At 37.6% G+C, this 26,781-nt stretch overlaps 1 protein-coding gene, 1 long non-coding RNA gene and 1 pseudogene across 9 annotated transcripts in view; 1 reads left to right on the top strand and 2 right to left on the bottom strand.

Annotated features, from left to right (window-relative positions):
• Nucleotides 1–26,781, bottom strand: part of LOC148730293 (uncharacterized) — a 141,050-nt gene that overhangs the window by 72,275 nt on the left and 41,994 nt on the right. The gene's annotated exons all lie outside the window — the stretch shown is intronic.
• LOC148730295 (uncharacterized) overlaps nucleotides 1–26,781 on the bottom strand; it is a 63,728-nt pseudogene that overhangs the window by 17,092 nt on the left and 19,855 nt on the right.
• LOC148730297 (uncharacterized) lies at nucleotides 16,986–23,153 on the top strand. 8 transcript variants are annotated; one of them, XR_016001267.1, is made up of 6 exons: nucleotides 16,986–17,634; nucleotides 18,639–18,744; nucleotides 20,428–21,135; nucleotides 21,594–21,641; nucleotides 22,054–22,191; nucleotides 22,971–23,153. It is a non-coding gene; the product is annotated as an uncharacterized LOC148730297 (long non-coding RNA). The 8 variants fall into 8 exon arrangements; XR_016001268.1 differs by having other exon boundaries at nucleotides 16,988–17,634; nucleotides 18,639–18,691; XR_016001264.1 differs by having other exon boundaries at nucleotides 17,008–17,634; nucleotides 21,091–21,135.

The raw sequence follows: 26,781 nt of genomic DNA, 5'->3' as shown, positions 1-26,781 counted from the left end.
CCAGAAATTCCTAGAAAGAAATGACCCAGGGTTTTAGATTTCGGGTCAAGATTTCTTACTTTTACAATGTTATGAGGAATAAACAACAGTGCACACGAGTGACGGACTGTAGGAAATTGCCAGCGAGCAACCGCTGACAAGGGGTCGGGCATTGAGCATGAAGCATTGAGTCCTTAATCTGGTTTTAAACTTTTAATTGTCTTATTGACACTTCTCTAAAGCACTGAACACTGCGTAGTTTAACAGTGCAAGATAGCCCTATATTTTTACCAATGAAATTACTGGAACTACCATTTGACTCAATGACGTCACAATATCGATATCGAAGAAAAACGTCCAATATCTTACACGGTAACGTATCGATTCGGAAAATCCGTATCGGCCTATCCTAAGTGCCGTGTATTGAGGCGAAACAACTAAGACGCAAAGCAAGCCAGTGAAGTGATATGGTAGCTCGAACGATAAATTAAACATTTTAAAAACTATTTGCAACTTACAAATAACGCAACACACGTTGAGAGGTCAAAAAAATATTCTCTAGGTGGAAGTAGTTTCCGAAGACCAACCGACCTGTAAAAATAACTAGTATGCTATCATAAAGAACATTCTTGCTTAGGTTCAATGATATTGTCAAGAAAGCGCTAAAGAATTTATTTAGGGATATGTAAATAATTATTTTATTCTCTCAGGATCAACGTAGTGGGTGATATTTGTATCTGTTACAAAACTCGTATTCTTCACTTGTGTAATGTGTTGTGTAATTAACCTTTATTGTATATATCAAATTGTTTTCTTCATTCTTTTCTGGCACCTTGCGTCCACATGTATTTAAGAATTCGGGTGGTTACGGTGTGTGTTTTAGCTTAGTAATTACTGGAAACTCATTACGACTGATTCATTTAATGCATCAGCATTCTTCAATTGACGTCAATCCAATACGATTCATATCTCCTAGAATGTTCAAATTCAAATTTGAAAAAAATCCAAACAAAAGTTTAAAATATTCTAATTAAGGTAAGAAAAAGCTTTTAAGAGAAATTGAAGTCGTCACATAAAACACAATGGTTCATCGTTCGTTTCTTCCGTTTCCGCATCAGTGATTATAGCGACGCCGTTATCATCAATATCTAATTTGCGAAATTGTCTTGAAAAACAGCAAACAATAACCGATACTGGCGAGAAACCTTTCTCTCACAAAAAGATAACGTCACATATTAAGGTCATGTTTAGACGCCAAATATATACCTAGACTTTCACTCAACAAAACGAGCACTGTGATTGGTTGATTCTTGGTCAAAGTGCCTCTGACCAAACACAAATGTTTCCCGACCGAGATACAAATGCACAGTTGTTGCTCGCGCGCCGAATACAACAGCATGTTTTTGTCATATGATTTTATAAGGGAAAGTCTAAATATGTAACAAAGCACTTAATGTATCGTCTCTTGGAAAACTAGTTAGTTTTGTTTTCCCTCGAGTCTTGATGTTTCCCGAGATGAAGTCGAGGGAAACATCAGGACTCTCGGGGAAACAAAGCTACCTGTTTCCCTCGGGACAATACATTAAGTGTATAATGTAGGCCTGTTTATACTGGCGCCGATATTAAGTAGTGTCCCAAAGCAGTTCTCTCAACGATACCAGGAAAACTGCTTTCTAAATCCTTAAAAGAATTGCTTTTGCTTCAGCACAAAAGCCTTTCCATTAGAGTCCAAATCAGGCGTTCGAGAGTCGTGAAAAATTTAGTGAAAAAGAGGCCTGAGGCGAATTTTCAGTACAGCATAAGAACTATTGAAAAAGCTGTTCTTAACCGTGTAGATATCAGTTAATCCTTTCATTCCGAATATCTCATTAGCAGGGAGAATTTGTCATTGAATCAACTAATAGTCCCCTAAATGACCGTAAGGTGTCTGCCTGATAGCGTATTGATATTGTAGGGAAGAATTCTGTCTTTGTCACTCATGGGAGTTAAATGGTTAAAAAGCCCTTCACTCTAATTGACAAGCACAGAAACAGAAAAATTTTACCTTAAATATCCACTAGAAGTGAAACCGCGAAATCCTACCAGGTGATCAGCATATAACACAGCTGAAATAAAAAGCCAGCGAGGTTGAACGCTTGAAAAGAAATTCCTAGAAAGAAATGACCCAGGGTTTTAAATTTCGAGTCACGATTTCTTACTTTAAAAATGTTATGAGTTGTAAACATTGCACACGAGTAACAGATTGTAGCGAATTGCCAGCGGTCGGGAATTGCAAGGGGTCGGGTATTAAGCATTGAGTATCGAGTCGTTCATCCAGTTTTAAACTTTTAACTGTCTCATTGACACTTGTATAAAGCACTGAATACTGCATAACTTTAACAGTGCAAGATAGCTCTATATTTTTACCAATCAAACCACTGAATGACCATTTGACTCAATGATGTCACAGTATTGATATCGGAGAAAAACGTCAATTTCTTACTCGGTATCGTATCGATTCGGAAAATCCGTATCGGCCCATCCTTAGCGCCGTGTATTGAAGGAAAACGACGAAGACACAAAGCAAGCTCATGGAGTGAGTGTGGCACGACTGACAAATTAAGCAACATTTTAAAAATTATCTACAAGTAACAATTAACGCAACAGTTGAGAGGCCAAGAAAATATTTTCTAGGTGGAAGTGATTTCGAAGACCAACCTTCTTATAAAAATAGCTAGTATGCAGAAATAGGGAACATTCTTGCTTGGGTTGGTATTTAAGGACGTGATAATTTAAGAATATTTAAGATTACTTATGGAGGAAAGACACAGAGAACGCAGCAAATAAATCAGCAAAATTAATTAACTTAGGGATCATGAAACCATAAAATTCGTAGATGTGTTGGCCATATCATATGTGTTGGCCATATCATTCCGAAGCGGCTAAATCAGCGTTTAATTTTCCCTTGGGGTACTCCGGTGACAATTTACCTGTCGTGTGCAAACATGCGCTACCTACTCTTCCAAAATAGCTAAATTGTGATGCCAAAAGTTTTTTTTCCGATTAGTCACGAACTTTATCGTGTTGCTTCGGCCAAAGTCCCTCAACGCTACAAAGAACAAAAGGACTATTGTTTACTACTTAATGTGTGAAATTGAGCCGGAACAATAGATCATTTCTTGATACGTGGTTCTTCCGCGTTGCGCTTTCGTTTTCAAAGAGAGGCGCAGTCGGCTGTTAAGGCTTGCGACTATCAACACACAAATTCCTTCAAACAATTCTTAAAAATTTAACTCAAACGTTGAAGTTTTCTCACGCGTCATTCGTGTCCCTGAACTTAAGGAAAGAGTGTTTCATTACCACAAGTCTCACATGAAGACTTCATTCTTTGAAAGCATAGAAAACCTGTCGGGCTACTCTGTTTTTAAACCGTCACTTAACAAACCACGATTCTTTTTAGGAAGCAGAGCACTTTTATCTCGTGATTAAGTAGCGTAACGTCAATTGTAACAAATCACAGATTGCACCGGTAGTAAGTACTAGTCGAGTCCCTTCGTGCGTGCAAACATCAGCTTCGGACCAATCAAAACACCCTCTACTCTAGCTGTTAAACATACAAACAATTGACTAACCTCTCCACCAAAAGAAAAACTACAAAATCCAACCAGATGATCAGCACATACGATGGATGAAATGAAAAGCCATCGAGGTTGAACACTAGACAAGAAATTCCTAGAAAGAAATGACACCAGGTTTATATTTCGGGTCAAGATTTCCTACTTCTACAGTGTTATGAAGTGATAATGAGTTTTTCCGCTTTTTTTGAAAAATTAGCGGAAAAATATGCTCTCGTCGGTATGAACTATCGATACTAACGTCGAAAAACGGAATCTTCCATGGTAACCGACAGTCAGTTGAGAACAGTGAGCATAATAAGTCCAACGCAAAACAGTATGAACTTAACTTTTGTCCAATACTTTTTTTTTCGGAAAAGTCAGTATGGTCAGCTGGTAAAGAACAATATGCTTAACAGTTTTAAGAACGCAACAAATCTGTTGGCTTTATCATTTGCAGTTCGGATCGAACAGACGAGCAGGAAGACAACCACATTATTATTAGTAAGTTGTCAAAATTGTTCGAACGTTCCCTTCGATGAATTTCTTAACACTTTATGAGAATTCGTGAAACATAACGAGGCCAAGAAGTATCGAGGCCAAGAAGTTTCAAAAACTTATGAGGCAAGCTCCTAATTTTTACTGAACAGAAGAAAAATGGTTCAGTTCTGAAATCATCGACGGAAACGCGAAGGAGAACCATTTTCGAAAGCAGCGAGACGTGTTCATCTCGTGATGTCCTCTACGATGCTTCTATTTCCACAACGTCAAGTAATTAGGAGAAGATGGTTCATACAATAGATCGCTTTAACTCACGTGATTACCAGCTATACAAATTTATTGAAACACAAAAGAGAAATTTGCAGCAATATACGGGCGTAAGTGGGTAGGGATGAAATAGGGACACAGCACGTGTGATGCTAAGTACAAAAAAGGAGCTGGAGCGAGACAAAAAAAGTTAAAAATCCCACTAATTCTTGTTTCAAACAAATCCAGATTAGCTTCTCATGAAATGGGTTTGCCAGTTTACGAGGGTAAGCTGTAACAGTTCAGGTTTCTTTGTCATCACTAGAATGTTCGAGTTTGAATCGAAAAAGAAAAAAAAGATTTGAACTAAACGTCATTTGCACAAGTTCACGGATAATCTTTATTTGTACTCGCATTCATACTCACTCTAAGCAAAAAAGTTATAAAATTGAAAGAAATTATTAGAAATAAAGTTGGAGTACTAGCAGCATGGAATAACGAAGGGGGCTAGCGGAGCCAGGCAGCTAGTTAACGTCAGCATTAAATAAAAATTAAAATACAGGTCAGCAAGAAGATTGAAGCACAAATGCACACACACACAAGAAAAAAGAAAAGAGAAACGGAGTTTATAACATATGAAGGAAGTCTAAAATAGTTAGAGTTATTTATGAATACTAAACACTAATATATATGAAGAGCACAATGTCTATGGCAAATAGTAACAGCTATATAATTATAAACCACAAAATAAAGAAGCACTTAAAAAGGTTACAGAAATTAACAGGAGACTAGATTACAGTAAATCGGAAAACAATACAATGCTAATAAGTACATAAGTTGCTAATAAGTACATATTAAGTAGCTAATAGTCTTTAACTAGATCGCATTTTACTGACTCCTTGAAGTTTGAGATTGATAAGGTTTTCAAATTTTTTTTTATCGAGTTCCATACTTTGGGGCTCTTAAACCTTAAATTAACTATTCCATAATTTGTTCTTACTTTAGATATAGCCGGTAGGACAAATTCGAGGCACTTCTAGTTTTGTAGTTATGTTTTTCATTTACTTCAGTGAAAAATGTATCAAACACAGATGGTAGGCGTCTATTGTAAAATTTATACATGAAGGCTGCAGTATTAACGAAAACAAGGTCAGGCAGTTTAACAATATTTAAGTGCTTAAATATTGGACTAGAGTTAATGCTTATGGAAATTAGAGGAAGTTATCACTCTCATTGCTCTCTTTTGTAAGATAAACAAAGGCTGGGTAGTCCAAGAATATTAGTGTTACCCCACGAGATTAAACTATGGATTAAAAAGGGATGTATTAATTAAAGCATAATATAGTATGTCTAAATTCACATAATAACGAAGTTTAGAAAGAATCCCAATATTTCGCTTGATCTTAAAGCAATATAGCTTAGTTGACTTTTCCATGATAAATGAGAATCAATTACAATACCTAGATATTTTATTGAAGACTCTTGGTTTAGGTTCATTCCATTTAAAGACGGAGGTTGACATGAAAGGGTAACTTTGTTTGTGGAGGGTGAAAGATGATAAAATTTGACTTGTCAATATTAAGTGAAAGTTTGTTAGCATTTAACTAAGTATGAACATTTACTAGTTCATTATTTACTTTGGATTCAAGGATCTTAAGATTTTTATGTTTATAAAATAGATTGGCATCATCTGCAAATACATGAAAATCTAGAATTTCAGAGCAGTTACTAAAATCATTGATAGCGATAAGAAATAATGAGGGGCGCAGAACTGAACCTTGAGGAACACCACAAGAGACATATTGCAGTTCAGACTTAGTTTGCCCCAAGGAAACATATTGATATCTGTTGGCAAGATGAGAGATGAACCAGTCTTTGGTTACTCCACGAATGCCATATAGTAGTCTAGTTTTTCAATCAAGATATTATGATTTACAGTATCAAAAGCTTTACTGAAATCCAAGAATATACCACAAGAAAATCCCTGGCAGTCAATTGCATGACAAGTCAATGATACTTATGTAATAGCATGATCAGTTGAGTGATTTGCACGTAAGCCAAACTGCTCGCAATAAATTAATTTATTCTTGTCCAAGAAATCTAATATTCTCTTGTGCATTTGCTTTTCTAGCAGTTTATTGAATATTGAGAGAGTAGAAATGGGATGATAATTATTTAAACTTTCTTGCTCACCCTTTTTGAAAACAGGGGTAACTTTAGCTATTTTAAATAGATCTGAGACAATTCCAGTGGAAAAGGAGACATTAAATATAATTTCTAGAGGTGTAGATATAACTTGTTTGGTGATTTTTAAAATGGCAACTGGTATGCTGTAAGGTCCTGTAAACTTATTGACATTTAGCCTAGTAATTTCATTTTCAATTTTAACTGCTGGTGTGGGAAACAGAAAGAAACTGTCATTGGGTGGAACTGCAAGATACTGTAGAGGCGATTTGTTTACAGTAGGAATCTTCTTTGTCAGATTACGTCCAATATTAGCAAAAAAACTGTTTAAAGTATCTGTCAATTAGACTTTGAAGCATTAATTTCAATATCTTCAACAAGTAATTTAGTGGGAGTAGAGCCAGATCTGGATTTAAGATTAATAAATTGTCTTATCCCCTTCCAGACTTTCTTAGAATCAGTCATATTAGTAGAGAAATAGTAATTATAATAATATTTTTTAGATACTTTTCATAGGTGATTAATTTTATTTCTCAGTATAGAGTTTGAATTTAGTGTGATAATAAGCAGACTTATAAATAGTTGAAATGTATTTTTTAAAAAGTTTGTTTTTTATATTGATTGAGACCCTTTAAAAGCATCTAAAGCAGGGGTTATGCATGGCTTAGATTTCATTCTCAATTCACGTTTAGAGAGTTGTATAAGAGGGATATGAACATCAACTATATCAGAGATGCTGGTGTAGAAAGAATTAAATATATTATTAGGATCGGGATTAGCAGTGGCTTGCAGCACACCATCTCAATCAACTGAATGGATGTCTTGAATTAAAGCAGATTTATCAAAATTAGAATAATCTCTTTTGTAGATTTTAACCTTGTTAGGAGGTAAATGATCGGTAAGATCATAAATAATATTCCCACTTAAGGTGAGGTGTTCCCAAGAATTAAAGAAAATGTTGTCAATTAAAGTTTGGAGTGGTCAGTGATTCGAGTAGGTTGTGAAATATGTGGTTGATATTTAAAGGGCCCAAGTATTTAAGAAATTATCTGTATTGGGGGGAGAATCTAGTTTAAGCAGGTCAAGATTAAAGTCTCCTAAGATGATGCAGAATTTATTTGCCCTATCAATCTTTTTAATAGCTAGTAGAGTTAAGAAAATCCATAAAGTTTTGCATGTTACCATGCGGATGCCGGTAAATCACACCACATTAACATGTTATGTTGAGATCCATTTGCATTTCTACCCAAAGTGTCTAAAAATCATCAGTTGAAAATGTAAGATGAGGTCTGGTTGTGAATAATTGATCCTCCTTAAAATAAAAGCCAACTCCTCCAGCATTTGAAAGACTGGGTAAATGAAAGCAAAATGAATATCCTGGTATTTCAATATTGGATAAAAAAACTTTGGTCAACTTTAAGCTTAATCTCTCTGAGACCCACAATTGAAAAAGGCAAATATAAATCAGAAAGCATAATTATGCTGTAAATTATCAAGTTATAGAGTAATTTCGTAAGATGGCAATTGAAATTTCTAAAAACGCTTAAAGAGAGGAAAAAGTTTGTAAGAGCAATTTAACTCGTCACATAATATAACACAGTGGTTCAATGTTCCTTTCTTCGATTTCCGCATCACTGACCCTATCAAGGCCATAATCATCGATGGATAATCTGTGAAAAATGTTTTGAGATCCAACAGATATAATAGTCGGCCTCAAACTACATGAATCGTTTTTTAATCCAATTTATCATATTTGATATGTATCAGGCGGTAATTTGATATTTCTTTTTAGACGTTACGTTAGACGTTAGACGTTAGACGTTAGACGTTTATTGAGAAGAATACCTTAATAGCAGCTGGAAGCTGAATTGCAAAGGTGTACAAATTATGTAATAGAACTATACAATAAAATCAAACCTAAAAGGGAACTAATTTACATATACAATTGTAATAAATGTTAGTTAAAATGTCTTGCGCTTGCCGGAATGAAAGTATCTCTGAACCGATTTGTTTTAAAGGAAACTCTAAATGGTCTGTGTTGTCGTAACTCCATAAGTTGACCTCGGTTATCGAAAGGCAGTAAGTGGTACAAACAATCCAAGGGATTGGAGACGATGTTGTTAAAGAATTTTAAGCAAAGGTCTTCTCTCCGATCCTTTAGGGTTTTCAGCTCTGCCATCTGAAGCACTTCTCTATAATGATTATCATAACCGTATATAATTTTCAAGGCTCTCTTTTGGACACGCTCTAAACCTAAGCTCAAATAATTGAGGAGGCTATAATGGTAGACCTGACATCCATAAAGTAAGACAGATTGAATACAAGCAACATAAAAATTAACTAATTCATGTGATGGTACCTTAGCTCGGTTTAACTGAGTTAAAAAGTAAAGGCGCTTAGCGGCCTTTTTAATCGTCTCAGTAACGTGAGTGTTCCACTTGAGGTTGTCTTGAAAATACACACCCAGTAATTTTACGACACTAACGGCACTAACCTTAGAGCCATTAATTTCTATCAGATCGTAGGAAGGAGGGGAGCGCACAAAGGAAACTCTTAGCTCATTACATTTTTTCGGATGGAGTTGAAATGAATTGAGTGTTGACCAGGTAGCTACTTCGTTTATCATAGACTGAGCATTGCTAGGACCACCCTTGCTTATGATTTCATACACTGTCGTGTCATCTACATATTTTATACAATCACTGGCTGATGGTACTTTCAAATCGTTTATCATAACCAAGAATAGCCACGGTCCCAATTTTGTTCCCTGCGGTACTCCTGCTCGGACCGATCCCCACTCTGAGAGACAATCATGTGCAAGTTTGACCCTTTGTTTCCTATCTTTAAGAAAGGCTATTATCCAATTAATGATGTAAGGGTTAATGTTGTAGGTCGAGAGTTTCGATAACAAGAGGCTGTGGTCTATCAGATCGAAAGCTTTTCTATAGTCCAACGCAAAGATTCGCACGGTGTTCCCCGTTCCGTCTGTTGCTTGCGCCCAATTGTGCATCAGATTTATTAATGCGTGCGCAGTGGAGGATCCTGGAATACACCCAAATTGATCGGGTTCCAGGCGTTTTAGAAGTGCTGGTTTCACATGTTCATGGACGACGTAGTGTTCGGCAATTTTGGACAACGTTGGCGTCAATGAAATAGGTCTCAAATCCTTCGCCGCATCCTCAACTATCTTTGTTTTGGGAAGAGGGGTGATGTTTGCACATTTCCAAATGTCCGGTAAAGTGCCTTGACTAATAGAGGAATTGATGATACAACGAAGGGGTTGAGCGAGTTCAGGAGCGAAGTCACGCAAGACCCAGTTTGGGATATTATCTGGGCCCCCAGCTTTGGAGGAGATGACCGTACTAAGGCATTTGAAGGTAGCTTCCAGTGAAATAATGGGATTTTTAAAACCCTCAGTGCTCACAGTTTCGATATTATCTAAAAGTGGGTCAAACGAAGCTTGAGGTTCCAGCAGAGCTGTATTGATTTCATTAGCCAAGATCTTAAGGTTGATTGAGGTAGCTGGTTTACTTGCTAGGAGCTGATTTGCGACACTTGTAGATGTTTTGTTCATTCCACATAACCGCCTACATTCGGACCACCACATTTTAGGATTGTTTTCGGTCAAAACGCTGACTTTAGTGTTGTAATAAGAGCGTTTGCAGAGCTTCCGTTCCCTGTTTACTTTGTTCCGGTAGTAGTGGAACAATGGTTTGTTGTCTTGGTAATATGCTCTTTGACGGTGTGCTATAAGTGCCTTGAGTTTGGGTGAAATCCATGGTGCGTCGTTTCGGTGGAACTTAACTCGCTTTTTGGGAAGGATAGAATCTAACCCTATGTGAATTAGGTGACTGAAGTGAGCATACTGTTCTTGGACGCTATCTATAGTGTCGATTAATGACCAGTCGACCCCCGTCATATAACGACCAAAAGCCTGTTTGGACTCAGCGTTAACAGCACGTGTAGTAACCGTTCTGTATGCAGGAATATTGGCCTTCGATCTAATTTTTGGAAACAAACCAACAGTACAATGATCGGATAGTCCGAATGGCGGGAATGGAGAAGGTTTCTCGTAGTGTTCTGTAAGATTAGTTAACACTTTGTCGAGTGTACGATTCCCTCTTGTTGGAAAATGGACGACTTGCGTCAGGCGGAACTGCTTAATAACTGGTGAAACATTTGCCCTGTTCCAGTCGCCAGCGAGAATTATACCTGCGCCAGGGATATCACTCTCTATCCTAGAGAGAGAATCCATCATGTAATCAAGGAGGGGCTCATCTTTGGCAGGTGGTGGAGGATGGTATACTGTACCAATGATAAGGCAGCTATAACCCCGAGGCAATCGGTTGGGCGTGATCTTGGCCCACAAAACCTCAGGGCCCTCGGGGTCAGGGAACTCATAGTCCCGTAGAATTGAGAATTTGATGGAATCTTCTACATATAGAGCCACACCCCCATGTAGCCTGTGGGTCCTATCTTTGCGTATAATGTTGTAGCCACTAATGTCAACTACGCTGTCATCAATAGAATCTTTCAGCCATGTCTCCGTTATACAACAAAGATCAAACTTGTGGGTGTTCAAAAAAATACGAAGTTCGTCTATTTTTCGCGCCAAACTCATTACATTAGACACAGCTATTGACGGTACGAATTGCAAGGTGTTTTTGCTGGCGTCGTTGTTTCTCTTAGGCTTGATAATAGCCAGATTGTTGAAATTGACGGCTCTTTGTTCTGTGTAACGGCTGGAGGAGACACGCGTAGTTACTCTCACGGGAATTGTTGAAAGTCTCGGTAAAGTGTGATTATTGAACCGTAAAAATTCATTCAAGGTGGAAGAGTTATAGCAATTAACAGTTCTTTGTCTTGTGTAACTACTGGAGATGACGCGCGTAGTTGTTCTCACGGGAATTACTGAAAGCCCCGGTAAAGTGTGATTGTTCGACTGTGAATAATTATTCAAGGTGGAAAAATCATTCGTTTCTTAAGAAAATTGGCTTCGGCCTGTATTTAATTGTGTTTTAGTAAGTCTTCCAGACCGTTTCCCTCGGTACTTGAAAATTCCATCCGCTCGAATGTTCTTAAATAAAACTGACCGTCTCTCCTGAAGGCTGTAATTTTTCCGGAGCGACACCAGTTCACGCCGAGAATACTGTAGTGTCGTTGTTTGGCGAATTGGAGAACCAAGTTGCCGAATTAAATCTCGAGTGGCTCTCTGCCGGCTACCAATGGCGATAATAGATTGAGCAGGACCGGGGTTGGTCGAAATATCAACATATACCGTGATGTCCAATGGAGGGTCGTGGCCAGGGATGACTAAGGAGACAAACCCGTGTTTAGTGTGCTTCTGCATTGGAACTCTTGATCGATGAAAACCATGTTTGACGATACAAGTGCATTTCTTCTTGAGTTGAACACCAGTGTGCAGGGTTTCCCACCTTGATTTAAAAGTAGCCTCGAAGAATAATAAATGGTTTAGAAATACAGCGCTTAACCAGGATAAAATAGTGATAGAAACTAGAGCTACTCTAAACGTGGCCGCCATGATTGGCGCCGATAAAATAAATTTTATAAATTTGCACTTGTGAGATCTTGTCTACAATTTCTTTGCTCGAATCAGCATAGCATGTAACTTACATCAGTAATGATGAATCAATTAAATAACCGCGTGATTTCATACACATATGTCTACCTACTGTTCCAGTTACCAATCTGCAGTAGAGCTGTGGTAATTCAAGCTCCCAAAAGAAACGAAAAAACGGTTCAAGCTAGAGGAGGTCAAGTTATCTTTACTCGTGTTAGAATTTCAATCATCCTTTTGATAATTTATGAAGAATCATGAATTCGAACATACCATTGGTGCTCAATTTTCGTACATTAAGTCTGTTGCATAGGATCGTTCAAACTAGATAGTTAATCAAGGTGTGTCCTGTTCACATACACGTTACCACTTTCATAAAAATCGCGATTACAAGATGGGACGTGTCAATCAGCTATGATCTGACACTTTGACGTTTATCGAACGACATTATTTGCAGTGGGTAAATTTGAGCAGTCAGTGTAAAACGCAGACTGCGGACTGCAGACCGGGGGTAAAATGCAGACTGAGGGTAAAATGCAGACTGCAGACTGCAGACCAGGGGTAAAATGCAGACTGCAGACTGCAGACCGCAGACTGCAGACCGGGGGTAAAATGCAGACTGAGGGTGAAATATTAAAAAGGAGTCTTAAGGATGAAATAAAGAGTGTTTGTACCCGTAAAATAATGTCATGTCAGGACTCACGAAACACACAAAGGCCGCTTCATGTTATAATTTTTCGTGTTTGGATAGCCCAGTCACCTTTCTGCAATATCAATTCACAAACCTCTTGATACATTGAAGTCGAGTACAAAGATTGAATGTCCTTCACAAACTATGCTCGATACCTACAAGTTAACTAGCCTTGTTGTTGTGCTGTCGTGTTTTGCTTGTCTTGTCTTCCAAACATTACTAAGGCCATATGTAGAATTTGAACGCTGAAAGAGTTACTCGGTCCCAGACCTATTCGCGAAAGTACAATTCAAAATGGCCGACATGTAAACAAAAGTAAGATGCATAGTATTACCATCGGTTTGGGCGCTTTTGGGAAACTTGGTTCAACAAAATGGGCAGTCCGCAGTCTGCAGTCCGCAGTCTGTGTTTTACTCTGACCGAAGTTTGAGCCAAGGAAAAGTAAAACTGATTTGTTGCGTTAACCGTCTTCAAATCCAAGGGAAGTCGGATCCTGTTCGAGTTAACTATAGTGGGGTTCTACCGTGTTGAGGATGCAACAGTTTTTCGACTGAATCGAAAAATGGAATCTTCTGCATATTTGCAACGCAGTCAGTTGCAACGAGAGAACAGTTAGCATATTTGTGACCGGGCACAGGATTTCGTACACTAGCGCTTTACCGTTTAACGAATAATCTGTTTACTATCCGTTTATTATCCGTTTAAAACGGATCATCAAAGCGTTTAAATGCTTTCTTCATCCGTTTAAACGCTTTGCTCATCCGTTTAACGTTTTCGACAAAACGTTTAAACGGTTAACCTATCCGTTTTAAAAAAAATCCATCCGTTTAACGGTTACTGGCATCCGTTCAACGTTTTTGAAGAGCAACGGTATAAAATTCCCAAGAAGCACCCGGTGAAAATGAATCACGCTTCGATCGAGCGGCTATGTTGGTCTTCGCTGCAACTTACTGTTTGCAAATCTCTGGTATGAGAAGGTCTTCGATTAGAAGAATTCTCACTCAGATATTGAGACACGAGAGCTCGCATTACCTTACGAAAACAGAATGATATTCGTTAAGTAACACGAGAAGAGCGAGATTTGTTTTCATGCTTATGCAAATTTATTTCGATAGGCGTGTACGGCAAAACTATTTACCGAATCGGTGGCCATTGGTTTTCTCATCTTTTATTTCCATCGATTGAAAGGAAACGAAAATGGTTTTATAAAAGCTATAATTACAAATTACTTTACGAAATCGAACGCTAGATGAAACATGAGCGAAAGAAAGTTGCAGAAGCAAAATTGTTTCGATAGTTAACCGACGGTGAAATCTACAAATTCGGCGGCTACTTTTACCTACATATAATCCATTTCTTAAGGTATTTCACTTGATAGTGCGATTTCATTTCGGTCAATACGAAAAAGAAACAATGTAGGAACATGAAAAAGAAATGACTTTCCTTCTCAATTCTAATTTTTTTTTTTGTCGAGAATGTTCAGTCCGCATGGCATGATTGACAGATTGCTTCCCCTGCTTATATTTTATGCAAATTTTCAAACGCATTGCGAGCTCTCCAGTGCGAGACTCGCTCTCGTCTCGCTTTACTCGCCAGTGGATAGCTTAATTGCAGGCTAGTAATTTAATTTCACTTCGTTTTCTACTGGTGTCAGTCGAATGTAATATTAGCGTGAAACGTCAGTGTTCCGCAAGAACAATATTATTCGTATAATTGTTCGCAACGGTTTCTGTTAGTTACGTGCATGGCTTATCCCGCTCTTCTTTAGCCCTCCTGATCCGTTCAAGGTTTTTGTCCATCCGTTTTACGTTTTAGGCTATCCATTAATAGATCTTGTTAAACCGTTTAACGTTTTAAGCCATCCGTTTATTTTTTTTTTCTCAGCCCTTTAACGGTTGACGGAATCCGTTTTTGGACTTTGCTCTACCGTTTAACGCTTTGGACTATCCGTTTCAATAAATATGCAGACCGTTTAAACACTCTTACTACCCGTTTATTATCCGTTTACAAACCGTTTATTTTCAACCGTTTAACGAAAAAGCGTTAGTGTACGAAATCCTGTGCCCGGTCACATTTGATTAAGAGCAAAACAGCTCGAATTCTACTTTTCCCCAGTCTATTTTTTTAAAAAAAAAATCAGCTTTTGCCCTTTAAATTGACAAAGAACGAAATATGGGATTTTTTGAAAGGATGAATCTGTCAGTTTTAATATTCGAAGTTTGAACAGACAAACATAAAGGACCACTGTTTTAAACAATGGAAAGTATTTTGCCAAAATCGCCCTGGCGTTCTTGCAGATTTTTTTGAGACATTATAAGAATTGATGGAACTTACCGCCTTAGAAGTTTAGGGCCCTGATGAGTCGAGCTTCCAAATTCTCAATAGACAGAAGAAAAGTTGTCAAGTTCCATAATCTTCGGCAGAAACGCGAAGGCGAACCTAAAGTTATCCAAATCAACGACACATGATCATCTCGTGATGTCTATTACAATGCCTCTATTTTTAAAACTTTAAGCAATTATCTATGGTGGCCTACACCTGCCATTAAAGATATTCAAATTTATAGGAATTATTTTTGCTATTTTTTTAAATTTCAATTTATTTCTCATTTTTCCTTTTCAAATAGAGGCAAGTGAGAATAAAATGTAAAATAGAAATAAAATGAAACCAAAGATAAATGGAATCAAATCAAAATTAAATACTACCCGGCCGAGCGCTGCCACTAGTTTTTTTTTTTTTTTTTTTTTTTTTTTTTTTTTGTGCGGTCAGAAAATTTGTTCGTGGCCGAACGCTGCCACATGGCCGAGGGCTGCCAAACAGACCCAGAATTCTTTGTAGGATGCCTTTCAAGATTTTAGTATGGCGGATGCCGCGTGGAAAAAGTTAAAAGAGAAAGTGACTGCGAAAAGAGGGAAGAAGCGTGATGCAGGAGATACAACGCATAAAGTAATTAAAGGAAAGGAGCTGTATAATAATAACTGTCGAATTCAATGAAGAAAAAAAGCCGTTTGCTCACGGTGGGTTTCGCATTGCATACAAAGCAACCACAAAGCACCCACAGCTCAAGGGGACTACCTGGGTAATTAAAAGATACCTTCCTGATGCTGTGAAGGGAAAAAATGACATTGGGCAAACTGTCCAACAACACACCCAAAAGGCGGTTCAGATGCATCTTCTTGCAAGGAATTACTGCTCGCCAGTTGAAACAAAAAGTCATTGAAAAACATGCTATTGATGCATTTGGAGAGGTCCTAAGGTATAGAAAGATCTACTAACCCATTCACACCAGAAAACTTGTTTAGTTAAACCAGGTTTAACTGAATAAAAATCAGAAGCAGAGAACTGAAAAACTAAATTTTCCACAAGATTCAAGCAATTGCTAAATTGTATTTTCAATGTGCCACATTTGAAGTCAACCAAATATTGATTTGAGAAGCTTCTATGGAGCTGTTGTGTTAAACCATGTTTAACAAAACAGCTTTAAAGCATGTTTAGGCTTTGGTGTGAATGGGGTATACTACGGCGAAGAGGATAAAATAGAATTTGTGACTGTGGAGGAGTTTATTGAAGGACAGTTTACCAAGTACTTAAACAATACTGGTGATTGTTGTGTCGAGGAAACAGATGTTATGGGTCAGAAGGCTCAACGTCTAACCCATTTTTCTTATGAAAAGTCAGACAAAAAACTCATGCTGCTAGATATACAATGACATGGGTATGAATTATTCGACCCAGAAATTGCTTCTCGTGAACTTTTTGATGGTAGTGCATTCTGGGCTTGTTTGGCAGCCCTCGGCCATGTGGCAGCGTTCGGCCATGAACAAATTTGTTTTTTTCCGACCGCAAAAAAAGAAAAAAAAAAAAACTAGTGGCAGCGCTCGGCCGGGTAGTATTTAATTTTGATTTGATTTCATTCATCTTTAGTTTCATTTTATTTCTATTTGACATTTTACTTTCACTTGCTTTTATTTTAAAAAGAAAAAGGAGGAATAAATCGAAATTAAAAAAAAATAACAAAAATAATTTCTATAAATTTGAATATGTTTAATGGCAGTTCTCGGCCACCATAATTATCAGATAATCGATCGCTTTCACTCACGTGATTGCCAATTATTCCAAATTTATTGGAACAAAAGAGAAATTTATATCAGAAAGAGTTCAAATCCCACGTGGGATTTAGTGGTAGAACATTTCAGTTCTACAAGTATATTAGTCAAGTGAGTATGTTTAGCGTTGCAGTCGAGTCTTCCGTTGCAGTTATGTCCTCACAACTAATAACCAATAGAATGCGGTTTTACTTCTTCCAATCAAAAGGCCTTGTGAACATGTCTGTTGCTTGTCACTTCCCAACTAGGGGAGGGATGCAATGCAAAATTGTAAGAAGATCGTTAAGATTTCCGCGCTCGAAGGTTAAGAATTTCACGGGATATCCTTGTTTCATGAGCTATTCTCGGTGTCTAAAGGCTGATAGTTTCTAAAGAAACTGTTTGGAGCTGCGTGGGTGGGGGTAACGAAATAATTTGAATATATCAACAAAGTTGAAATGGTAAATTGGCCACCGTTACGATTATAAAAGCTGCGTTAGGCCTTCGTCGGAGCGAATGATCCTTGGTGTCGTTTGGGACATTTCGGATTGTTGTAAGATTAAGATTTTGGTTGCGTTTTTAAGTGCGAATTATTGGCGAAATTTTCTTCGATACGTTGGAAAGCTTAGGAAGACGAGAAATTGACGTTGCCTCGTGGCTTCGATTCCCTTATTAGTTTCGCTGTGTCTCTTATGTCCGGCAGCCGGACAGTGTTTTCAAGTTTGGAGTGCGTTGGTGATCGAAGCTGGGCTTTTCTGTCGGAACTAGCTCGTTAAGGTAAGGTTTCAGCACTTCATGCTAGTATTTTTGTTAAATTTAAATATTACAACCATTCTTCAAAGATCGCGTTCAAGTTTCGGGCTTAAAATACTGTTGATTTCGTGTGGCTGCATGATAAAGCGTCCGAGTAACTACTAACCAGGATTCATTGAATCCTTCTGTGTCGAGGGCTGATTTTTTTTATTATTATTTTGCTTGGGACATGGAAAACTAGGTGATACATAATTAAAAAACGAGACAGGTCTCGTTGTTTCAATGACAGAAAATTTGTGATTTTCTTCCAGCCTCGTAATTATTATTACGTTACATGTAGCAATCTCATATTGTCTACATTGATGGTTATTATGGATACAATTGAAGACACGTATTCATTGTAACTGTATGGGACTACGCAAAAATTCAACCTCTGGTATGGTTGATGTCAAACATCACATATCCTGGAAAGTTAACTCACAAACTGTTGACACGTGTGATGAAGATCTGGTATCTTTTATAAAGGATAGGGTGCTCTCTCCCATGCTCTCCAGCAAGAAACAGTTGGGTTAAAATGCATTAAATCATTCTCTTTGCTCGCCCAGAAGAGGACAGATTTGCAGCAAAATTACTCTTCACTTATTAATATGTGCTTTTCCATTTAAATCAGTGGCTGAGGTATGCCACTTGCTTTCTTTTGATCTATTTAGAATAAAGCCCTTTGAACTAAATCATAAAGAATATGACAATATATATATGTTACCACACTTTGCATACTTTTTCAACTATGTGTTTCAAATATTGAAATGAAATAAATACTAATTCGTGCACAATTGAGTACTTAATTCAGTACAGACTATTGCCTATTATTGGCAATTATTGCTCCTACATGTGTTAGCAAGAACTTGGTCTTGGTTGCTTTCATTGTGAGCCTTTGGTGATCCATATGTTAGTGGAGACACTTGCTGCAACTATCTTTGCAAAGAAAATACTAATCTTTTCACCCTTACTTAATTTCATACATACAGGCATGGATGACAACCAGCAGCAAAGCAAAGTAAACAGAAGTGCCAATGAGGTGGTAAGCTCCATTGTAAACATTTTCTTGGCAAATTGTGCACTAGTTATAAAAAGGTAAATGTTGTGATTATTTTTTTTCCTTGGTGTAAGCATAATTTTCCTTTGGTTTTGTCAATGATACGAATGAAAATGCATTTTGTGTAAAGAAAGATAAAATGTAGCTCCTAGAGTGTAAGTTATGATGAGATGATGTGTCACCATCAATTTGGCCTTTATTAAAAGTAAAATAATTAAACTAAGGATGAAACTGAACCACAGCATACCTATACGAAACCCTCATTTTACTTGTATCAATATTATTATTTTTCTGGTGTTCACCCAATAGATTCAACCCACTGACAGACAAAGATGGCACCTGTACATTTTACCATTACTCTTAGGCTAAGGCACAATGCATGTAGAAAGCAATATTTCACAAAACAACAACATATGCAAGGTTTAAATTTTTCAGACCTTTACTGCTTGTTTTTATGAGTGGTTCCAGGATTTTCTTGCACATAGAGGTCTGGTTGAGTGTAGCAGTCGCCATATTTTGCAGTATGATGGTTTCGCAGTAACTGTTGTATGAAGTAATGTACCCTTCTCCAATATTAATTTTGCAAACTTGTCACTGACAAAGAGCTAGTTCATGATTAGACACTGATTATTTCATTGATTGCCATGCTCTACATTTATCGTTAAAGTATCACCATATTTATCTGTGTATAAGTCGACTCTTTATGACGGAAAAATTAGCCCAAAAAATCACCCTCGCGTTTTACATGGATCATAGATAAAGACCTGACCCAAGCAATCTAAGAAATTAGCATAACAATTGCCCGAAGTCCATTAGGAAAACCAGGTTCACAAAACCAGTTCTAATTGTGTTCAAGTTTTGTCAGTTTTCAGTGCGTTCTAGTCAAAATTGTATCTTCAAAACCTTCATAGTGTGCCAAACTATTTGGAACCTTTTAACTTTTTTCGAACTTTGTTAAAATCCGAAGAAAAAAGTAAAGCCTGCATTTCTGCTCTTCGTTTTCTTTATCCTACTGATATTTAGCTAACATAGGCTGAGACCATTTTGGCGCGCTTCAAGTTAGTTGAAGAAGAGGAAAAACTCACCACTCTTATCTATTTTCTTAGTTTGTATTTTGACTTAGATGTTAAAATTGTCTCGAAATAACGTTAGCGACGATCAAATAATTTCTCTTAATGTCATGATTGTGTTTTTTCTTTTGAGTTGAGACATTTTGTGTGCGCGCACGCACACAATCGCAGCGGTTTCTGCGCCTTTTTTTCTTTACATGATTAGGCGCACAAAATGATTCCTAATACTCTTCATTTATCACACAGTTACCAGACATGCATGAATTTGTTGAGATGGAAATGATTGCCTTGACTTGTTTGTAAATTTTTTTGTGAGTTGAGACATTTTGCGCGCGCTCATAAATCGATCCAAAGAAAATAAATCGATTGGCCACCACCATTTCGATGGTGTAAGTTTTCGAAGTAGATCTAACTTACCTTCAAAAAACGGCTAAGAACAAATTATTTTATTGTAATTTTTTTTTTCAGTTGCTGGGATTTGATTTGATTTGTTATCATTTACAGGTAGAAAACTATTCCTGAGGTGTCTTAAGCCAGCCTTCGTAAAATTTCCAAAAAAATTAAATATTGTAATGGTCCTTGAGTGAGCAACAAGCCAAAAACAAAACAGCAGTATCAACAACTAATATGTAACTTTTCTAATTTCTACAGCATTCGGTGGTTTCACATAAAATCATTGGTTGGGGCATTTAAAGCAATTTTGGCCTGAAGAGCGCTGGGGAATTTAAACGAGCCAATCTTCAAAAATGTAAATGCTTAGGAATTTCCTGGGTAGGAGAGGGGAGATTTAAATTTAATTTTAATTTAGTCCATTTTCACTGCATTAAGTTTTTGCAGTGGGGAAGGACTAGAAAGGAACATAGGAACCATTCGTGCTAGTCCACCCTCCCACCCATCCCACCCCAGGGGAGGACATCCATCACACAGTAATCTCGTGTGTGGGAAATTAACGTCTCCTACCCCAACCCTGCAGGAGACGGGACCTCCATTTATTCGTCCCTATCCGAGAAGACTAGAATATCTAACCATTTCTTGATGTTATAGAAAGGCAGCAAATTCTTCTCAATTATTTTAAGACCCTGAGTGTTGGTCCGGCCGGGGCTCGAACCCTCGACCTCCCGCACAACAGTCCAGCGCTCTATCCATTGAGCTAACCGGGAGGCGGTTTTGAAGTTTAGAATTGATCGACGCATAGTTCCTAAAAGTGTGTTATACTCTTCATATATCACACTGTTACTACACATGCATCATGAATGGTTTGAGATAAAAATGATTGCCTTTTGATTCCACTGATTTTGATTTTCCGTTTTTAAGATGAAATAAGAAGCTTTTCGAAGCAAACTGAAAGGGATATCTCAGGTAAATCAGTCCGTTGATGTGAATTGAACCCATTCTAGTCGAGTATTTTAAGTAGAGCGAAACTTGGCAAGCGGGAAAAATTCCTATCAAGGGTAATTGTGTTCCAAAAGATAAACGAAGGGACGGTTCTTTATTTTGCGCCTAAGAGGAGATTAGAAGATTTTGGTTGTGTCACGATAAAATTCCTCCCCCTCGTTCTTTTTTTACTCTTATGATCCTTTCTTATTGGCAGTTGATTGGAAGTCAATTTTCTATAGCCCCCCTCTTTAAACTCTGTTGGCGAAGACGGATCACTTCTCTGGTTCACCTGAAAACCATGTGATCCTCCAAAATCCTTCATTAAAGTACTTGTGATTTCAAATCGACCCACGCTGCGTCTGATTTCGCATCAAATTGAACCCCACTCTCTTTCATTATTTATTCACTATTTATTCTCCTACCTACGTATGATTTTTCAGAGTTAAATGAAATTCCAATGGACGGATCTGTTTGGAAACGTGGTGAACGTAAGTTGTGCAGACTCTACCTAGCTTTAATTTGTTAGTCTTGATTTTCTACAATCGGCGATTTGTCTATAAAACTTACCTCACCAATGAGGTGAAAAGCTAAAACCAGTCATGAATTCTTCACTTCCGTTTTTCCTGCGCCTCAGGAAGTTTGCTCGTATGTTTTGAAAATTATCTTCGGCTCCTTAATCGGATGGCTGCTGTGACTGCTGTGGTTCAATCAATCAATCGATGAATCTCGTCATTAATCAATCAATATCAGTTAGTCAGCTTGTCAGTCAGCCAATCAATCATTCAGACAGTGAGTCAGTCAGTCAGCGGTCAGTCATTCAGTAAATCAATATAATTAACAAACAAATTACGAAGACTTTTATCTCCATATCAATTATTTGTTTCTGTGTTCCTATTTCAGCCAGCATTTGCCCTCACTGCGAGTCGCTGGGTCCTGGATGCGATTGTAGCTACAGGCATGACTATTGCCTTGCTTGGGGTTGTGGTACCAGCGGACGATGCAATGATGACAACTGTATATCCAAGTGAAATATATAAGGTAAAGAGAACTTTCACTTAAACTGAAGTTTGAACAAAGTGACATGTATCCCATGAACTCCCAAGATCTAATCAGTAATTCTCCTTACTTTCTGCCATACAATTCTTATGATGTTAGTTTGATCTAATTAGTTATTCTCCTTACTGTCTGCCATACAATTCTTATGATGTTAGTTTGGAGAATTTGTTGTTGGATCAACTCATGATCCTTAATTGATTTTTTCCTTTATTCTCATTACTTGTCTGCTTGATATAGTTCTAATGTTGTAAGGAGAAATTCTGTCTTGGTCACTGATGGGAGTGTATGGGATACAAGGCTAAATATATAGAACACCACAAACCACAAACGGCAGGTTTCCAAACATCACACAGTATATTTCACCGTAGAACCGTTAGCCAATCAGCTGTTGTTCTCAAATTAGTCGCGCCGCAAGAACGAGTACTAAAGTTGGATTTAAAAACGTTTTTATTGGAAGAGGTGTATGTTTTAGGGATAAGTTCTTTCACCTCATATTCTGATATGAAGTTCATATATTTTGAACTGCGGTTATAGATACGTATGATGCACGTATTTGTAAAGCGCTGCACTAGTATCGCAGAGGTCAGTGGTTCGAATCCCGTACAGGGCTGATTTTTTTCAGGTCTGATTTTCGCTATTGCATAAATAGCGCTCTCTACTGCGAGGATCGTGCATCATACGTACTTCATATTCTCTTCGCTATCTATAATTGTTACCGTTGTTTGCTCTGCAATGCTCATTTCCTTTGTTTTCTCCATCAGGCGCAATTTACCTGGACAGTTTCAGCCTGATTTTTAGTTGGTTTTTAGAGGGAATCGCAGTTAGCACCAACGTAGTTGTAATCGAATTTTGTTTTCATTCCTTGTTTTTCGTTGGATTGTTTGATGACTGTAGATTTAGAGCTTCTCAACGAAGGGGATCATTAAAAGTGTTATTTTAATTGAGATGATTGTGGTTTTTTTTTCAATTTTTGTTTATCGCGAGCACGTTGAAAGTTTCTTTAAGGGACACTTTTTACTGTACGCAGATAAGAACCTGCCAAACTGTATGTTCGGCACTTAATCAGACAAGCAGTAAGGAAAATATCCAGCAAAGTCATAAGAAGTGCGGGGGGGGGGGGAGGTCACACTAACGTGTCATTTGGGGTATGAATGATGTAAAAAAATAGTTGACAAGCTGTATGATAATTTATCCATACCATTGGGGAGAACTTTAGTTGACAAGCTGTATGATAATTGATTTGGTTACCCAAAAAGTGTTAAGCTTCTGTCACCTTTTCTTGTGGTCCAGGCTTCCTTTAATCTTCAGAGCTCTATGAAAGCTTGGGTTTTCGAAACCCTAAAGTGCAGGGTGCCTCTGGAATTTGAAATGCCTGTCTATGAGGATTAGTTCTGAAAAACTTCGAAAAAGAGAACGCCATTTCGTTTCCAGGCAATACTATTTTGCGTGATGTTCTGCCGACACCTGTTTATTCTCCTCCAATAACGATATTAGAATTTGCTTTACAATTTTTCTCCTTCAGGGGATTATTTTATTCTTTCATTACTATTTCACCATAAATTGATTCATTCCGTTGATATTTGGTGAAATTAAGACATGGCTTGCCGAGGTCACTCTTCTCTTTATACTCTGTTGGCGAAGACGGATCACCCCTCTGTTCCCCCTGGAAACCATGTGATCTCCCCAAAACTCTTCATTCACTTACTTGTGATCTCAAATGGACTTGCGCTGCGCTTTCGTTGATTTTGATAAAACGTGTATGATTTCAGATCTAATAATATACATGAAACAATTTCTCAGTTCTGATTGGTTAAGATTAATGCAGTTTTCAGTTAATTCAGTGCAGAAGAGAGTTAATTCAGTGCAAAGAAAGAAAGAAACCAGACATTCTGATTGGTCAATGTCAATGTCTAGGTCAATATCAAGGTCAATGTCACTTGCAGGGTTTGAATACATTCTTTTTGCACGTGATGCGCGCGCTTTTTTTCTGCGTAGTTATGAGAAGCTACCTCGTTTTTTTCATGTACATTATTAATAGATAATCACATGATTTTCTCGTGCAATTTGGAATAAATAAGCACTTGCAATTTTGTTAGTCTTTGAAAAAATTCACTCGTGCTTATTTATTCCAAATTGCAGTCGAAATCATGTGATTACATGTACAAACTGCACCCCTCTCTCAGTGTATGCAGCAGTTGAACGCAACCATTCAAAATGACACTAATTATGTTGAAGCGATGAAAATCTCCATATAAATCAATTTTTGCATTTTGATCAATTTTACTCAATTCTAAATTACTGATATTTATGAGATCTTTGAAAAGGCTACTAAAACTGAAATGAATTGGCACAAAATAGTTATTAATAGCGGCCATTTAATCGTCTTCGTCAGAGTGAAGTCATAAAATAATTGTCCATTAGTTGTAGTTTGTTGAACGAGAACAAAAACAAACATGTTTTAAAAACTGGACTTGACCATACACAGCTCCAGAGAGAGAACACAATTATAACTTTCGGGGTTGTTAACTGAGCGCGCGTTGGAATGAGAATAATTATGCAACTCTTACTTTCCCGGTCAATCATATGTTTGCAGTAGTGTTATTTTGAAAGCTTAATTTTTCTGTGAACTTGATTTCATAAGCTTGTTCATGATCCAAAAGTCTTATCCGAGCTTGTCCTATCTTTCCCAAATGCTTTCCGAATTTCGTGTCGCAGTTGTCTGTTTATAAAAATGGCCGCTTGGAGAGTTCTCCAAGAACTCTACAAGAATCTTGGACTAGTATTAGAGGTTTTATCATACTGAGATTAGATGAGAAAAATGCTCTGTTTACAGAAGGTCGAAGGGAAATCCTATGATCCTTCTCTACAACCAGAATACATTTACGACTGTCAGTCATCTCGGACGCAGCAAAGAACACTCGGATGTTGTTATGGACAGTGCCACATGTCCTTTAATGATTAGTCGTGTTCATACTGAAATTCATTTCAACAAAAGAAGGTTCAGAATTGATTGTGAAGGACTGAACGGGCTGTTTTATATAACGGGCTCCCTATATATCTTAAATGCTCACACCATAATTATTATATCAGCCCCCGCTCTGGCAACTCTAATAAACAACTCGGTTCAAAGGGGTATCTTCCCCTCCAAACTTAAGCATGCTAAGATTATTCCAATATTTAAGGATGGGGATGAAGCCGAACCTGGAAACTATCGTCCTATATCAGTTACATACATACATACATAGATACGTAACTTGACCACTCCCCAGGGGCTTTTCATGGCCAATTCCCACCCATACCAACCCAGGGGAGGACATCCACCACACAGTAATCTCGTGCGTGGGAAATTAACCTCTCCTACCCCTAACCTTGCAGGAGACGGGGCCTACGGTTTATTCGTCCTTATCCGAGAAGACTAGAATATCCATCCATTTTTTGATTATAGAAAGGTAGCGAATTCTCCTCACTTATTTTAAGACCATCTTTCGGTCTTTACTAGACTCTTTGAGAAAATTATGTTCAACCGCCTAAAGGCCTTGTTTAGCAAACATTGCTTATTTTACGAGTCTCAGTACGGTTTCCGAAAACAGCGCTCAACCGAGCATGCAATCCTGGATATTGTGAACAAAATTCAATGAAACACGGACAAGGGAATGTTCTCCTATGGTGTATTTATTGACATTCAAAAAGCATTTGATATTGTGAATCACTCTATCCTCCTTCATAAACTATCCCACTACGGCATCCGGGGTATAGTAAACGACTGGTTCTCCTAGAATCCAGACCCCACTCAAGTAGGTCCCCACGTCATGATCTAGAAAGGAAAGTACCCTTTGTGGCGTTCTTCAGGGGAGTGTACTTGGCCCCTACTATTTCTTATTTATGTAAATGATATCTACATGGCCCCAGACAAATTAACCTTTTACCTTTTTACTGATGACACTAACCTTTTTATGCGCTGATAAAAACCTAAAATCCCTCGAAACTATCGTCAACTGTGAACTAATTAAAGTTGTCGTCTGGTTAATCGCAAATAAACTCTCCTTAAATATTAAGAAAACGAACTATATAATTTTTTATCCATATCAAAAATGCATTAATTTTAACATTTGCGTAAAGGCCTATGATGGCCGCGCTAAAACGTTCTTTGATCTTGAACGTAAGGATAATGTTAAATACTTAGGGGTAATAATTGACCAACATTTATCCTGGAAACCACATTAAATATATTTCTCCAAAAATCAGCAGAAATATTGGAATTATTTCGAGACTAAGACACTTTTTCCCTTTAAAAACACTTCTAAGTATTAAAAATTCATTAATTTCTCCCCTATATATCTTACGGCCTCATTTCCTGGGGCCGAGCTTCCAAATCTCATTTAGAAAAAAATTCTTATACTCCAAAAGAGAGCCGTCCGCCTCATCAATTTTCTGACTTTCAGAACGCATGCGATTCCATATTTCGCCCAATCTAACATTCTGCCAATCTCAATGCTCTACTTCAAACTTTCATCAATCTTAATGTTTGATATAACAGCTAACTCTGCACCTCAAAATATCTGTAATCTATAC

The sequence above is a fragment of the Stylophora pistillata genome, chromosome 5 (genome assembly GCF_964205215.1).
Source record: "Stylophora pistillata chromosome 5, jaStyPist1.2, whole genome shotgun sequence".
Lineage (NCBI taxonomy): Eukaryota > Metazoa > Cnidaria > Anthozoa > Scleractinia > Pocilloporidae > Stylophora > Stylophora pistillata.
Note: the sequence above shows the minus strand (reverse complement) of the source record. Positions and strands in the feature narration are given on the sequence as shown.